Below are 17,300 nucleotides of genomic sequence, written 5' to 3'. Positions count from 1 at the left end.
AAATGTTTAATATGAATGTATATGTAAAGCCTATATCAGATTGGGGAGGGGGGGTTGGGAGGACAGGGGAGAAAATTGAAAACTCAAAAGCTTATGGAAGTGAATGTTGAAAACTAAAAACAAATTAAAAATAAAAAAATGACAGAGTAAAATCTTGAGCAACATAGGTGTGTGTCTTCTGATTGGCTAGACATTTCAATGAGGAGGTGTGATAGTGTCATCTCACCTCCTCCCCATTATATCATTTGGGAGATGGGATTAGTCCCAGGTGATGGGAGTTGCTATAACAGTTTAGATTGATGAGACTGACCTTTAGGCAAGTTTCTCCAGGATGTGGAGAGGAGTGATGTTACAAGAGTGGAGGTACAAGGGGGTAGAGGTGCAAGTCACAAGAATAGAATCCTGACCCAAGTGACTTGAGGTCACCTGAATCACAAGAATAGAATTGTGACCCAAATGACCTGAATTTACCTGAATACACTTGCAGGAGTAATGGATTTAGACTCATGTAGTCAATCATCTGTGAACAAAAAATCATGCACTAACTCTCCCTCCACTTTAGTCTTGGCTTGTAGCCTTTTCAAGTTAAATAATTTACCATCAGTGTGATAGTTGACTTTGATGTCATTTTGAGCTCATTGAAGGTATCTGACAACATTGCTGAAAATATGCTAAAAAGCATGGGAGCAAGCACGTAGTTCTGCTTCACTCCATTGGTGATTGGGAAAGCATGAGAGAGAGAGCACATTGTCCATTCAAACAGAGCTAAGGGAGCATTTGATGTACAACACTACATTTATTCATCTGGGTCAGAACACTTGCAAACATCAAGACTGCTTTGATGAAAATGATGGGGAAATTCAGAAGCTGCTAAACAAAAAAAATAAGCACCCCACAGGGTTTACCAGCAGGATAGTTTGTTCGTCTCTAAGAAGGCAGAGTTTATTTAATGCCATCAAAAGTGAAGTGCACGAGAAACTTAGGTGCAGGATTCTTGGCTCACTAAGAAGGCAGATGGGATTCAGTTTTAACTGATAGTAACAACGCAAAGCATTTTTATGATGCCCTAGACCTTTGGTGCATCTCAATGACTCAGTGCTGATGGAGCAACACTGATCAGTGATAAGGACATGATCCTGGAGAGATGGGCTGAACCCTTCTATAGTATTCTCAACAGACTGTCATCAACCAGTGCTGAAGTCACTGACTGCATACCTTGGGTTGAAGTCAAGAGGTTTTGAATGCCATTAGGCTGTCCTTGTATGGCAAAGCAATTGGTGCTGATTCCATTCCAGCAGAGATCTACAGGGCAGGATGTCCACTGCTCATACAAAAGCTGAAGCAAGTATTCCACGTTATGTGGCAAGAGAAGGTTTTCCCCTAGTAGATCAAGGATGTCTCCATTGTCCGTCTATATAAGGGAAAAGGAAACAGGTTGTCCTGTGATGACCACAGGGGAGTCTCTCTCTTAGTCACTGCTGGCAAAATTCTTGCCAGAGTCCTCCTTAGTTGGCTGATCCTTCACCTGGAAGATGGGCATCTACCTGACAGCCAGTGGTTTCAGAAAGGGCCAAGGAATGGTTAATATAGCGTTTGCTGCCCAACAACTCTTAGGAGAAATGCCAGGAGCAGAACAGAGGTCAGTACGCAGTGTTTGTCAATCTAACCAAGGCCTTTGATCCTGTCAGGAATGAGGGCCTGTCGAAGATCATGGTGAAATTTAGTTGCCCAGAGAAGTTTATCAGTACTGTATGACAATTGCATGATGGCACGCTTGAGTGGATTCTGGATAACGGATGATATTTTCTCTTGCACTTTCCCAGTTACCAATGGAGTGAAGCAAGGCTATGTACTTGATCCCATGCCTTTTAAAATGATGTTTTCAGCAACGTTGTCAGATTCCTTCAATGAGAGTAAAAATGACATCACGGTCAACTACCACACTGAGGGTAAATTTTTTAACTTGAAAAGGCTTCCAGCCAATACTAAAGTGGATGGAGAGTTGATGTGTGATTTTTTTTTGTTAGCAGATGATTGTGCATTCAATGCAGCCTGAGGCTGAGATGCAAGAGGATGAATCGATTCTCTGCTGGTTGTGTTAATTTTGACCTAACAACATCAAGAAAACACAGTTTCTCCACCAGCCAGCACCATACCATCCATAAATGGAACTGTTTTTTGCAGTAATAGACGGAAAAATTTTTGAATGCTTTGGATAAATTCACTTACCTTGGCAGTATACCTTCCAGGCATGTACATACAGATGATGAAGTTGACTTATGCATTGCCAGAGCTAGCTCAGTGTTTGGGAGGCTCCTAAATGTGGGAGAGAAGAGGTATTAGGCTGCCTACCAAAGTGAAGGTCTACAGAGCTGTTGTGCTGAGCTTCCTGTTGTATGCCTGTGAAATGTGGACAGTATATCAGTGCCATGCTAGAAAATTGAACCACTTCCATTTGAATTGTTTTAGGAAGATTCTGAAGATCACCTGGCAAGATAAGGTAGCAGACACCTAGGTCCTTTCTCCAGCTGAACTGCCAAGCATTCACACTTTACTGCAAAAAGCACAACTCTAATGGGCTGAACACATTGTTTGACTGCCAAACATACGTTCTCCTAAAAAACTATTTTATGGAAAACTCACACAAAGCAGGCACTCACATGGAGGTCAGAAGAAGTGATACAAAGACACTCTCAAGGTCTCTCTGAAAAACTTTGGTATAGATTGTGAAACACGGTAGACGCTGGCACAGGACGGCCTAGCATGACGTGCCTGCATCAAAGAAGGTGCGCTCTATGAGAAAAACAATTGCAGCAGCTCAAAAGAAACATGAGAAGTGCAAATTCAGAGACATCTCTCTCAAATCATCATACAGACTATTTGTGCCTGACGTGTGCTATAGCCTTCCAACCTCATACTGGTCTAATCAGCCACAGTCAGACACTCTGTACGTTGACCCTGACGTTATGATGTCATTTTGGTCTTCTTTGACCATGAAAGATAAACAACTAGCCTATAATTCTACTAGCTCTTTCCAAAGAACCTACAGATTCCACCAGCTCTTTCTGCAGAAGAAGAACAACCTATAGTACCCTGGCTTGGAAGAAGTTGGGTGAGACTAGAGGAGGAGTCCATTCTTGGGGTTGCCCTCTACAAAGACATCCCTTGTTAGAAATCCATCACAGTGCTCTGGGAAGCCTTTGAGGGGATTGTCCCAGGGTCAAGATCCCTTGCTCAGGTCCCTTCATGGTCACCAACTATCATGACAGAAATTAAGTTAAACTGAGATAATAAAGTTTTCATTATGTTCCCTTTATTAGCAAGGCTGGTATTTGCCAATAAAAGGGATCCTCAATGTATCCTCGGCAGCCAAAGACCCTGAGTTAGGGACGATAGGATTTTTAATAGTAATTAACAATATGACAGAGCAAAATCTTGGGTAACTTAGGTATATCTTCCTCTGATTGGTTAGTGTGTTTTTTTTTTCCTTGGTTGGGCAATGGGGATTAAGTGACTTGCCCAGGGTCACACAACTCCTATTATGTGTCTGAGGCCAGATTTGAACTCAGGTCTTCCTGAATCCAGGGTCGGTGCTCTATCTGCTGCGCCATCTAGCTGCCCCCTCACTAGTGTTTTTTAAAAAAATTTATTAATTTATTTTGATTTATCAACAATCAGTTCCATATGCTTTTGAGTTGAAAATTTTTCTCACCCTTCCTCCCCCCCCACCCTCCCCAAGATGGCAAGTAATCTGATATAGGCTTTACATTTACATTCCTCTTAGACATATTTTCACATTAGTGAAGTTGTAAGTAAAAATTAAAACCAATAGGAGGAACCATCAGAAAGATGAAACAAAACTCAACAGAAGGTAAAAATAAGTGATAGCAATTCAACTTCCATAGTCTTTCTTTGGATGTGGACAGCATTTTCCATCCCGGGCCCTCTGGAGATGTCTTAGATCCTTGTAATGCTGAGGAGGGTTCAGTTTAACAATATTAGTCATCGTATAACGTGGCTGTTATTGTGTACCAAGTCCCCTTGGTTCTGCTCACTTCACTCAGCATCAGACCATATAAGTCTTTCCAGGTTTTTCCGAAGTCAGCCTGTTCATCATTTCTTACTCACTAGTGTTTCAGTGAGGAGGTGGAATAAGTATCACCTCAGCTCCTCCCCATCTACCTTTTTAAGTTTCCCTGGACTGGAAAATGACTCACTGTTATTTTTCTTGGCTTTCCCAATCAGAATTCAGTCTGGTGTGTTTTCTAGACTGTTGTGGAAGAGATTGCTGGGTGAACTGGGCACCCTGACTCTTACTCCACCATCTTGACTCTGCCTCCAGAAGGTTTGTTCTTGTTTTTCCCAAGGTTGAAAGGGTCAACCAGCACTGAGAATAATCAAAATTATGAAATAACTAGCACCTAGTGTATGTCATTTATATTTCTGCCACAGCTCAGTGCCTTATCTATATTCCAAATGTAGCCTAATCTTCTGGGAAAAGGGAGTGAAGGGACTTCAGGGACATATCTCCAAACCCCAGGATGTTAGGAAAATGAAATATTCCTAAAGGAAAAAGAAGTGAGGTTTCAGTGGAAAGGAAAGGGATCTGAGGAGGAGCCAGGGAAATTTGGCCCTTAGCAGGAGGTTGGAGGGTGGAAACGTTGCAGAGGAGAAACAGAAGGAAAAGGACAGCGGTACACACGTAGCTAAATAAGACGTGAGGCTCTTCTGAAAAGAAAGAGCTAGAAGCTCTAAGGAGGAAACTCTCGCTTATTCTTCAGAGAATGATCCATACAGTTAATAAAAAAAAAACAGCAAGTGAGACATTATCTAGTAAGGGTCAGAGGAAGAATCAAAAAATAATCATAATTGATGATTACACGTTTAGGGATACCGAGACAGCTTTTTATCAATTTGATTACAACGTTTTTGCTGTCTTCCCAGGGCTCTGTCCAAGATAGTAGAGAACTCTGCACTAGTTCAGCAATCCCTCGGGATGGCTTCCTATGGTGGTACACAATCTCAGCTCTCTTTCAGTCCCTGGGAACTGGCACACATTCCTGGACTTCTGGTCAGACCCTGTCTCCAATGTCTGCAGACTTATTTGTCTGTCTCCCTAAGCCACTCTAGGTTGAAAGTGACTCACTATGAATTTTCCTTGACTTTCCTGATCAAAATTTGGTCTGTCAAATTTTCTAGATCTTTAGAAATGTGATGTGGAAGCTAGGATGTACTTCCTTCTACTCTGCCATCCTGACTTCCCAAACATTGAAACTAGTTCTAGGAAGATGTAGATTTCTGGGAATGATGGACAGCTCTGCAGAAGCAGTGGTAAGACCTCATGGAACCATTTCCTCTTATTTTGTTTATTCCCTTTTGTCCACCTGTTGGACTACAGACCTGTGTACTATATTCCTTGAACATTATGAAATTATAATGTATACATCAACTTCCAAAAAGATCTCTGACCTTTACCCGGGATCAGATAGAGCTGACGGTGTCTTTTTCCAACACAGCTGAGAAAGGTCAACCTGTTATTTCTGGATTCAGACCTGACAGAACAGCTTAATGTTGTTACAACACTGCCCCTTTTCCTCCTCTTACAGTAAATTCCCCTGACAACCAAATGCTTTGTTGTCCCTGCCAATATCACCATGTATCCCTGAGTCCGCAATGATGGAAACACGGGGTAGAAAAAAAAATCTTGCTTATAAAATCGGCCATTTATTCATTGTTGCGTGTTAACAAAGTTTCAGTGATGTTCTGAACTCAGTGATGCTTATGTGGGATATGGAGTATTCACTAATGAAAGTCAGCAGACAGATGGACGTTAGCCCGTGAAGTACTTCAGAGGAACTGAAGGACTTGTGCTGATTTCAACATCCTGTTTGCCCCATCCTTCTTTTAGAGTCGAACCGTGTTCATGTATGCTGTGAGATGGAAGGTGAAATAGTTTGCTCAAGAACCGTTTATAAATACGCAGGCTAACTTCATTCAAATGTCAAGATGTTTCACGTTTGAATGACAGTCGCTGATTGTGGCATGTATACGTAAAGGGGTTCCGGCCTGTCTCTGGGCTCACCTCTTCATGTATGTGCCCATGCTAAGCAGCGGGCTTCCCAGAACATGCTGCTTCTGCTCGTAGGGCTCCAGGGGGCAGCCTTGCGGGTCCCCAGAGGGCCAACATAATTCCTAGGGCCGCAGCTTACGAGCCCCCGACTAGCGTGCTTCCTGATAACGATTCGGCCAGCTGATTCAATGGACTCTTAGCAGAGTCGTTCACTCCAAACGCAAAGCAAGAACAGCAGCCCGTGAAAGGGCGGAGGGGTGAGAGGCGCACCCGGAGGAAACACTCGGATCCCTGGGGCAGCAGCCCGGGGCGCCTGCGCTCTCAGAGACGGCCCTCGCCGAGTCACTTCTGCCGCTGAGTGGAGCTATTCCGCTGCCGGCCGGGCTGCGGAATCGCCGTGTTTGCTCTGCCAAAGCTTAAGTGAGCACTGTTTAATGAAACGGACTGTGAATCAAACTCTTCATTTCTTTCTTTATTTGTTTGTTTATTTAGATGAGACAGGGTGAAGTGACTTGCCCAGAGTCACACAGCTAGTGACTAGGAGGCGTCTGAGAGCAGATTTGAACTCAGGCCCTGCTGACTCCAGGGCCCACACACTATCCACTGCTCCACCTAGCTGCCCCCTGCTAACTAAACTTTGACCCTGAATTCTGTTACTATAGTTTATCACACTGCGAAATTTTGTCTAGTGTCTAGAAATGTTATAATTGTAACTCTGAAACGACTTGTTAGAGAGTAATTTTCTAATGAGGTATCAAACATAAAATCGGTTTTCTTTACACAATAAAAAACAGAGAAAGAACTCAAAAATGAGCTCGTAGTGAGTTACTAGCAGCCCTTCTCACTTGTGGTGGGGTCCCTAAGTTATAGGTCTGACACGTGCGGGGTCCCACCGAAAGGGGAAAATAAACGCTCGTACTTCTGTTCAGGCCCCTCTGACCTCCCCCCTCCCCTGTGCAGTCTAGGGAGCCTCTCTCCAAGCAGGCACAGTTCTGCCAGGACTGAAAGATGCCCTTTCCTGCACACATGCGTACAAGGCCACCGACACGGACGGGTGGGATTACACATGAGAGAGCAGCCAAGCCGACTCTTCTTGGGACAGCCAAACTAATACTGGCCTGGGGGCAAACATACATTTCACATTACTTCAGGCCCCTCTGCATAATCTTCCTAAAAGACTTTATTTGGAGCACTGAGGGAAATCAATACATTCATTATATTAATAACCAGTTATTCATTTGTGGTCCATCCTTTGTCCTCCTATTTTTGTCAAGACCCTGCTCCTGAAAAGGCCCATCTCTGAAAGGTGAGATTGAGTAATGTGATCCCTCCTCACCTCTGAGGCAGATCTTCTCATTAACTAGTTTGGGCTGGGCCCCACCCAAATGGGACCACGACTTCTGTTGACTTCATAAACAGGGCCCCAGTTTGAGTTAGACCTTCTAGGGAATATGAGCATTGTCCTTGCTCCCTTCATTGAAGTTTGAGGTGACCTGATCTATGAAGGAAAAACAAGCCAGTGGCTTATGTGTTTCTGGTTAAGATTGCTAGCAACATGAGCTCCTTGGGAGACAGAGCGGGGCATGACTAGCCACTTCTGAGGGCCAGACCACTCCCTCTGCCCCTTCTGAACATGGGGAGGGGCTGAGAACTCGGCCTTTCTCCTCATTCAAATAGCCATCAATTGAGATTGCCAGGGGAGGTTCCAGTGATGTCAGAAGAAAGACACACCGAGGTGTCTTTGTAGGTGCCTGTTGGCTCTTGCTCTGGTTCTACGGCTCCAATGTAGGCATACCTTAAGACCCCTTTGTTACCAGGCTGAATGCCCCTGCTAAGAAAGGCTATCTCAAGCAGAGAACTGCCTCAGCCTGCCCTTTGTTAAATTCCAGCCACGGCAGCATCATGTATATTGAGGAGTATAAATTTCTAGCTAAAGGTAGCAACACAATTACCAAGTGACATAAATAAATAAAAATACCTGATTTTATGTCTCTGTTGAAGCATTTTTTAGGTGAGTAGCATATGGATAAGAGTAAGGGTAAGATTATTCTCTGGAGTAGCTAGGTGACACAGTGGATACAGCACTGGAGTCTGGACTTTGGGAGAATTGAGTTCAAATCCAGCCTCAGAAACATACCAGCTGCGGGCAAGTCACTTAACTCTGCCTCAGTTTCATCATCTGTAAAATGAGCTGGAGAAGGAAACGGCAAACCACTCTAGTACCTCTGCCAAGAAAACCCCAAATGGGGTCACAAAGAGCCTGACATGATGGAACAACAAAAACAAAAAGTTTGGCTCTGTTATCTGATGTTGAATACTGAAAAATAAAATAGCCTGCAGATGCTTTCTAGTGCTAGAACTTGTAGGTTGCCCTTATTGTTTGGATAATTTTCCCTTTTTGCTTCTGAGCAGGTACAAATTATAAAGTATTACAGCAGCATTCTACCACTTTCCTTGTAAAAATGTCTTTGTTGCAGAAAGCATTTAAAAATGTACTTTTAGGAAGGATTTTTGGAATACAATGTCTTCTGTGAAGACAGATGTTTCAGAAAATAAATTCCTACCTTGAAATAAATCAATACCAAGTATTTTCTTAGGCTTGGAGTAGAAGGGTCTACTAGTCTTTCAGAAACTGGAAACTGGAACGTCTGGGAGCCAAGATGGCAGCGTAAGCAGGAAATCACCTGAACTCTCCCAAATTCACCTGCAACAACTATAAAACAGCACCTCAAAACAAATTCTGTACCAACAAAAAGACAGAATGAAACGCTTTTCTAGTCCAAGACAACTTTGAAGGTCAGCAGAAAACATCTGTCTCGCTCAGGTAAAAGGGGAGTACAGTCCAGGGTAGGCAGCGTCCCAGCAAGCCAGCAGCAGGCCCTGCCTCAGCAGGTCAGAGGAAGACTGCTGAGGCCCCGGAGCAGCGCCAGATGAGAGCTTGCCTCCTACCCCGCACCACCCCAGGCCATCTCCTCTCACCCTGCACCCCCGGGGCCCCAGTGCAGCGCCGGGTGAATGGCCAGACCCCCCACACCAGGTTAGCAGCCAGGGTCTGCAGTACCCTGGCACAAGAAACTTGGGACCCTCCACCCCAGGAGTAGGGCTCAACTTTAGAAGTAATGAAATAGGCTGGAAAAAATGAGCAGAAAACAAACAAACAAAAAGAACTTGGCCATTGAATATCACTGTGGTGACAGGGAAGACCAAAGCACAAACTCAGAAGAGGACAATAGTGTTAGAATGCCTGCATTCAAAGCCTCAAAGAAAAGTGAAAATTGGTTTCAGGCCCAGAAAGAACTTTTGGAAGAACTCAAAAAGGACTTTAAAAATCAAATAAGAGAGGTAAAAAAAAATTAGGAAAAGAAATGAGAATGATACAAGAGAATCATGAAAAGAGTCAACAGCTTGATAATGGAAGCACAGAAAAAGGGAAAAAGATATACAAAAATTAATGAAGAAAACAACTTCTTAAAAAGTAGAATTGGCCAAATGTAAAATGAGGTAAAAAAGCTAACTGAAGAAAATAACTCCTTAAAAATGAGAATTGGACAAGTGGAAGCTAATGACTCCATGAGAATCAAGAATTAATCAAAGTCAAAAGAATGAAAAAAATAGAAGAAAATTTGAGATATCTCATTGGAAAAACAACTGATCTGGAAAATAGAACCAGGAGAGATCATTTAAGAATTCCTGGACTACCTGAAAGCAATGATCAAAGAGAAGGACCTGGACATCATATTTCTAAGGAATTATCAAAAAAAACTGCCCTTATAGCCTATAACCAGAGGGTAAAATAGACATTGAAAGAATCCACTGATGACCTCCTAAAAGAGATCCCAAAATAACTTCCAAGAACATTACAGCCAAATTGCAGAACTCCCAGGTCAAGGAGAAAATATTGCAAACAACCACAAAGAAACAATTCAGTTATTGTGGAGCCATAGTAAGTAAGGTTTACACAGGATTTAGCAGTTTCTTCATTAAATGATTAGAGGGCATGGAATATGATATTCTGGAAGACAAAGGAGCTAGAACTACAAACAAGAATCAACTATGCAGGAAATAGCATAATGTTTCAGGGGGAAAAATGGAAATTCAATGAGATAGAGTACTTTCAAACTTTCTTGATGAAAAGACCAGAGCTGTGAGAGGAATAATTATTTCTCTCTTGTGTTAATAACTAATTATTGAATCAAGACCAGGGTTTTCCCTTTTTTCTACTCCTCATACAAAAATCAACTAGTGTGATAAATCTTTCTCAAAGATTTACCCAGGCCAAGATCTAATCATATAGTAAAAGAAAAAATTTGGGCTAATGGGAGGATTCCTGATCATTTTGCTTACTCAGTTCTGGGAAAATGTTGATTCTCCCTTTTGTCAGACAGGTGATATGGAAATCAATTAGTTTCTTTGACCAAGACTTGTGTGATCCAAGTCACATACCCCAGCACTGTCACTGGAATCTAGCCTAGCTCTTCATTGTAATATTCATTCTCTCATTAACTGTTAACCAATCAGAGTTGATTGCCACCCTCAGGAACATCTGCTCTTCCATGGGCACATAAACCATGAACCCACTTGCCCTAGGGGTCTTTGGCATTTGAGAGTGACCTCTTTTTATTAATGAACATGATAAGTCTTATTAATGAAATTATTAAATTACCCAGAAACTATGTCTCTCGAACTTTTTAAATGTTACAGTTGAACAAACATTTTATCTTTAAATACAAGACTTAAGAAAAGCCTAAAAAGGTAAAAAGGAAAGAGAAAACATAAGAAATTCAATAAGACTAAACTTTGCATCCCTAAACAGGAGATAATACTTGTTAGTCTTAAGAACTGTATCACTAAGTGTAGTTAGAAGGAGTATACATAGAGGGTGCGAGTATAAGATGACTTTGATGGGATGATACCCCTCCCCCCAAAAAAAAGATTAAGGTGTGAGAAAAAGGATTATACTAGGAGCAGAAGGAAGGGGGAAGTAGAATGCGGTAAATTATTCCACATGAAGAAGTACAAAAGACCTATTGCAGTGGAAGGGAAGATGGAAGTGGGGCCAGTGGGCATTGCTTGAACATTACTCTCATTGAAATTGGCTCAAAGAGAGAATAATATACACAATCAGTTGGGTATAGAAATCTATCTTATCTATCGTGAAGCAGGAGGGCAGAGGGTTAAGAAAAGAGGGTGGACTGACGGAAGGGAGGGCAGATTATAGGAGTCAGTGGTCAGAAGCAAAACATTGGTGAAGAAGGAAAGGGTAAAAGGTGAGAGAAAAGGATAAATAGGAAGAAAAATAGGATGGAGGGAAATAGTTAGTAATCATAACTATGAATAAGAATGGGATGAACTCACCCATTAAATGGAAGCAGATAGCAGAGTGGATTAAAAACCAGAATCCTACAATATGTTGTTTACAAGAAACATATTGAAGCAGGGAATAAAGGTAAGGGGCTGGGACAGAATCTATTATGCTTCAGCTGAAGTAAAAAAAAGCAGAGGGTAGCAGTCATGATCTCAGACAAAGCAAAAGCAAAAAGACATCTAATTAAAAGAGATCAGGAAGGAAACTACATCTTGCTAAAAGCTATCAGAGACAATGCAGTAATATCAATACTAACATATACACACCAAGTGGTATAGCATGCAAATTCTTTTTTTTTTTGCACAAAATGCTCTTTTATTTCAGTGCAAATAATTTTCAGCAGTGACACAAGACAACACATTTAGTAACATTTTATAACATGCAGAAAATAAGATGTTTCTTTGACAATCTTTTATAGGAATACTATTTCTACACGAATGTTTAAGAATGTCAAGGCTGTTTCTGTCAGGGCAACATTTCTCCTTCCCTCTTTTTTGGGCAGAGTTGAATAAAATGAAACTCATTTCATCAATTTTTATGAGGGGACCTTAAAAGGAGTTCTATATAAAGGTTAGCTTCATTGGAAACATGTCCAAAACAAAATCTTAAAGATAAGTTCCTTAGATAACTCAAAGAGCAGACACCAATTTCAATTCCATTTTATGGACACAATGCTGTAGGAAGGAAACAACAGATTGTCTAAAGCAATCTTAGTGACTTGTAAACTTGTTTTTAAAAATACTTTGATAACTGTATTTCAATATAACTGGTTTCTCTTGTAATACTTTTTACTTTATTTTATAGCATGCAAATTCATTTCTTTAATTAATTAATTAATTTTAGTTTTCAACAATTACTTCCATAAAGTTATGAGCTTTAAATTTTCTCCCCCTCCCTCCCTCCCTGCTTCCTTCCCCAAGACAGCATGCAATCTGATATAGGCTCTACAATCAGAGTTGATTGCCACCCTCAGGAACACCTACTCTTCCATGGGCACATAAACCATGAACCCACTTGCCCTAGGGGTCTTTGGCATTTGAGAGTGACCTCTTTTTATTAATAAACATGATAGTCTTATTAATGAAATTATTAAATTACCCAGAAACTATGTCTCTTGAACTTTTTAAATGTTACAGTTGAACAAAAATTTTATCTTTAAATACAAGACTTAAGAAAAGCCTAAAAAGGTAAAAAGGAAAGAGAAAGCATAAGAGATTCAATAAGACTAAACTTTGCATCCCTATTCCTATTAAACATATTTTCACATTAGTCATGTTGTAAAGAAGGATTAGAACCAATAGGAGGAACCTCAAAAAAAGATGAAACAGAAGAAAAAAAAAGAACAAATAGTATGCTTTCATCTGCATTCAAACTCCATAGTTCTTTGGATGTGGATACTGTTTTCCATCATGAGACTTTTGGAGATGTCTTAGATCCTTGTTTTAGCATGCAAATTCTTAAAGGAGAAGTTAAGTGAGTTAGAGGAGGAAATAGACAGTAAAACTATACTCGTGGGGGACCTCAACTTTCCCCTCTTAGAGCTAGATAAGTCTAACCACAAAATAAACAAGAAGTTGAGTTGAATAGAATTTTAGAAAAGTTAGATATGATAGACCTGTGGAGAAAACTGAATGGAGAAAGAAAAGAATATACCTCTTTCTAAGCAGTATATAGCACTTATACAAAAATTGACCAAGTATTAGAGCATAAAAACCTCATGTTCAAATGTAGAAAAGCAAAAATATTAAATGTATCCTTTTCAGATTGCAATGTAATAAAAATTACATTCAATCAAGGGCAGTGGGAAAGATAGATTAAAATTAATTGCAAATGAAATAATCTTGAAGAATGGGTCACATAGCAAATTATAGAAACAATAATTTCAAAAAAGATAATGACAACAATGAGATAGTGTAAGAAAGATTTTAGGGGGTTAGGCTTCCACAGCAGGATAAGAAATTCCAAGATCTTGTGGAGAGTCCCTCAACCTTAAGAAAGAGCCCTAGAGGCTAAACAGGTTGCAACCAGCCGGGTTCAAGGACAGAGCTTCTACCTGGCACAGGCTTTTCTCCCCTGTGCTTGCTTAATAAGCTTATTGAATATGAACAGACACACCCCAAGGGTGGAGATAGCCACCATTTTTGAACATGGGACCCATGAAGTGGGTGGAGTTAATAGAATGTGGACGAACATGCGATGGGCTGTCCAGGAAGGGTGTAAGTTAGATGAACTAGACCAATAGGAGCCCTGATGGGTGGAATATGGATCTTACTAACGGTTTAAAAGTTGATTCTACCACTGAACCAGTGCCATGTGCTACAAAAGTGCGTGGTGTCCGCTTCTCTCTTGAGAAGTGTAATATATGATTTTTCACTCAGTTCAAGCTTAGTTTTGTTTTTACCTAGAAGGCTTCATTTCTATAAGGCCTTATTTCTAACAGATAGCAAACCAAAATTTATGGGGAAAATTTATATCTTTAAATGCTTATATCAATAAAACAGAGAAAGAGCCGATCAATGAACTGGGCATACAACTAAAAAAAAACTAGAAAAAGAACAAATTAAAAATCCCCAATTAAACAGCAAATTGGAAATCCTGAAAATCAAAGGAGAGATTAATAAAATTGAAAGAAAACATTAAACTAATAAATAAAACTAAGAGCTGGTTTTATGAGAAAAAAACCCACTAAGATAGATAAACCATTGGTTAATTGGATTAAAAAAAGAAGAAAACCAAATTACCAGTATCAAAAATAAAAAGGGAGAATTCACCACCAATGAAGAGGAAATTAAAGCAATTATGAGAAACTATTTTGCCTAATTATATGCCAATAAATCTGACAATCTAAGTGCAATTGGTAAAAATTTACAAAAACATAAATTGCTCAGATTAACAGAAGAAGAAACAGAATACTTAAATAACCCCATCTTAGTGTGTGGGACAAGTGAAAGTTTCTCATATGAAATGGAAGCTATACCCCCAAAATTTAGTTAAGGCTTTAGCACTAGCTGGGCCTAAGTTTCGTTTTCCTGTAAATCATATAATAGAGTCACACGCCAGCTGCCCACCCCCTCCCTTGTTTTGTAACCATCACCCCCAGCCTTATCCTTACCAGATAAGGCAACCTTCTAGCTTCCAAGCTTGGTTTGGGTAAAATGTATATCTTGGGCTCTAAATATAGATTGTAAGGTCTCTTGCCTCAACCAATGAGGATACAGAGATTGAGGTAAACAAATGGGGAGGGGGGGGGTTCTTCTGGTTGCTTGCTGTTGTATCTTGCCTCACTACTCCAGTCTGCCCTGGGTAGGTGATGCCCAACTCTCACTTGAGACTTGCTAGAATAAAACGTCTGTTTTCTACTGAGAGAAACCTCTGAATTTTTATTTGGGTAGGTGGTCTCAATCCCACTCATTAGAAAAAATAAATTGAACAGCCCATCAATGAACTCCCTAAGAAAAAATCCCCAGGGCCAGAGCAGTTCACAAGTGAATTCTACCAAATATTGAAAGAACAATTAATTCCAATACTATACTATACTATTTGGAAAAATAGTGGGAGTCCTACTAGATTCCTTTTATGACACAAATATGGTGCTGATACCTAAACCAGGAGGAGCTAAAACAGAAGAAACTACAGACCAATTTCCCTAATGAATACTGATGCAAAAGTTTTATATAAAATACTAGCAAAGAGATTACAGCAATATATCACTATGAATAGGTGAGATTTATACCAGGAATGCAGGGCTGGTTCAATATTAGGAAAGCTATCAGCATAATTGACCATATCAATAACAAAATCAACAGAAATCATATAATTATCTCAACAGATGCAGAAAAAGCTTTTGACAAATACAGCACCCATTCCTATTAAAAAACATTAGAGAGCATAGGAATAAATGAAGTTTTACTTAAAATAATAAATAGTATCTATCTAGAAATTGGCAACTGTAGAATTTGCAGAATGTATTCAAAGTAGGTATAACTTTTTTTTTTCCCATTGATAATAAGGAAGTATGGCAGTAGAGTCCCTGAGAATAAGTATGTGATAGTGCCAAAGCCCTGGAGCTTCAGTAATTTCACTTCAGTATTTTTTTTTCTTGCTAAGCACTGTTTTCTTTTTTTTTTTATTAATATTTTCTTTTTTCTCCAATTAAATGTAAAAACAATTTTTAACATTCATTTTTTTAAATTTTGAGGTCCTCCAAAGTCTTATCCTCCCTTCCTTCTCTCCCCACTCCTTGAGAAGGCAAGCAATTTGATAGAGGTTATACATTTGCAGTCATGCAAAACATTTCCATATTAGTCACATGGTGAAAGAAGCAGACAAAAAACAAATAAAGAAAAAATGAAGTTTAAAAAAGGATGCTTCGATTTGCATTCACACTCCGTGATATCCACCTCTAGAAAACTGGAGTCTTAATGCAGATCAAAGCATACTTTGAAAAACTTTTTTTTATTTTTCTTCTTGCTTTGTTTCTTGCTCAGGATAGCCTTTTGCACCTCAATGCACTAGTGCATTCAAATATTGCCATGTTTTTGGTCTCTGAGGAGGGAAAAGTCAAAAGGTAAACAGTTCATTATATTTCCATCTTTTCCATGTAAACTTCTTAAGCCCATCACTGTAATTTGACTCTAGCATAGTGAGGTCATTTTGGTCCTCTCCAAGATTGAAGGACAATAACCATCCAATATTTTTTTTTTTTAGTGAGGCAATCGAGGTTAAGTGACTTGCCCAAGGTCACACAGCTAGTATGTGTCAAGTGTTTGGTCTGAGGCTGGATTTGAACTCAGGTCCTCCTGACTTCAGGGCCAGTGCTCTATCCACTGCACCACCTAGCTGCCCCAATAACCATCCACTCTTAAACCGCTATGATAGAGATGATATTTTCTATCAAATACAGCATTTTATTGTTTTTCAACTCTTCCTTTCTTATATTCCTTATACTTTTCCTTTTCAGTATAGCTGTAGGAGGGTAGGAGTTATGAACTGTAATTAGGAGGGAAAGGGGAGAGAACTCCACTTTCTTCTCCTCATCAAATTCTGATTTACAGCACAAAAAGAAGCTTTTTATGGAAACCCTAATTTCGGCTGACAAGTCAACCAATAGGTAGGTGACCTTTGCAACAATGGAATGTCTCTATTAGACCTAATTACATTAAATATATTAATAATCCTCCACAAAACCCTTACTCCTACACGGCTGCCTCACCAGGGCATGGAGAAGAAACTTGGATTCTCCAAAGTTATACCAGTAAAAGCCCCAGCAGATCCTATCAATCTGCACAGGGTCTAGAGACATGACAGCGGTTGTTGGAGTTTTACCAACCTAGGGAGAACCTTACCCACCATCACCTCCTCAAGACTGCGGCTGAAAATATGAGCAGCCAGACTGAAAAGAAATTTATGAGTGCCCCAAGAAAGGCCACTCAGGCTAGTGGAAGATTAGCTTCTTAGGGTACAGATTGGGTTTTTATAGCTTTTTAGGCCTACCTACAGTACTGGAAACGAGGGAAGTGTATGTAAGCCTTAGGGGTGTAGGAGTTGGTAAAAGGTCAGGTGTGTTACTTTGGAAAATGTGGTTAGATTTGTCAGAATTCCTTGTATTGGCAGGAAATCTCTAAATGGTGGAGGCTGGTTTTAAAATAGAATAAATTTTTATATGCTGAAATTATCAATAAGCTGGTTTCCTTAATTGTCCTGGGCTTTTTAAAAATTATGTAAAGTAGAATGGAAGTGCCTTGAGGGCAGTAACTTTTTTTTAATTGAGAGTCAGACCAAGGTTATAGTCTTCCCCACCATGGAATGGTTAGCTGCCTATGCCTAAATGACAAGTCATTTAACCCCTTTAAGAGTGTCCTCTAA

Source organism: Phascolarctos cinereus, unplaced genomic scaffold (genome assembly GCF_003287225.1).
Source record: "Phascolarctos cinereus isolate Bilbo 61053 unplaced genomic scaffold, phaCin_HiC Scaffold_9;HRSCAF=440, whole genome shotgun sequence".
Taxonomy (NCBI): domain Eukaryota; kingdom Metazoa; phylum Chordata; class Mammalia; order Diprotodontia; family Phascolarctidae; genus Phascolarctos; species Phascolarctos cinereus.
This window is presented reverse-complemented; position numbering follows the sequence as displayed.